Genomic DNA, 959 nt, shown 5'->3' with positions numbered 1-959 from the left:
ACTTGGACTTAACAAGGTAGGTAAAGGGTGACTTAATATTTATCATAGTATCGATGGAGCGTGTGTGGTTAACCGGCACATCGATTGAGGGGTAATTTATTAAGGGTACCAAGTGATTTGCATGGTTACTTCACACCTTGTTTTGTGATCCTCGGCATCCCAGTCACAAAACTTGGAGGGCACACTCGAGATTGAAACATGCATTTGAAAAGTTCAATGAATCTCAAAGATCTAGGAGTTTCAAAACCAATTAAAACCTAATAATACATTTCGTTTATCTTGGTGGAAATTGGTGAATCGTCATTCACCTACCTTCAAATATTTTATAGCTTGGATTACGGCGTACCTCTTCTAAGTTATAAAATAGTTTGTTGGGTCCTAGCCTTAATATTTCATATTGGGTGTCATATTAAGGACTTAAGATCAACTATCTTGAATATCTCCCAAAAGATGTCTGGTTTAGACTTTTATGATCTTCCCAAATCTCTTGAAACAAGCTTTCCTAATGAGGATGATGTCCCATGGATATCATACTTCTTCACCTCTTCAAATTATTCACCTAAACCCACAAGTTCTTGAAAAGTTTAAGGTCACTCAAGCCCTATTGGCAAGGCAAGGTCTAGGTGTGATCACATCTTGGAGATGTAGTCACATATTGACAAGCCGGGAGAGTTGGGTGTCAAAGTCTTGAGAAAGTTGGTGGTTCAATCACTTTCTAAGTCACATAGTGAGTTCCTTTGGGACACCTATGAAATACACTATGACAAGACCCTTAATGATCTTATCTAAGATCAACTTTCTTAAAACTTGATGGACATTGACAATAGTGACACAGGAAATCTCGGAAAGCATTCTCTTCTCAATGGAAAGGGATCGGCCATAGTCAACTCGGTTGACCAAATGGTAAAGAGAAAAGCTAATCTGTGATAGTCCCGTGTACCATTATCAAAGGGTCCATA

Source organism: Lactuca serriola, chromosome 8 (assembly GCF_051521515.1).
Source record: "Lactuca serriola cultivar US96UC23 chromosome 8, Lser_US96UC23_V15, whole genome shotgun sequence".
Classification (NCBI taxonomy): Eukaryota; Viridiplantae; Streptophyta; class Magnoliopsida; order Asterales; family Asteraceae; genus Lactuca; species Lactuca serriola.
The sequence above is the reverse complement of the archived record's forward strand: the minus strand, read 5'-3'. Positions refer to the sequence as shown.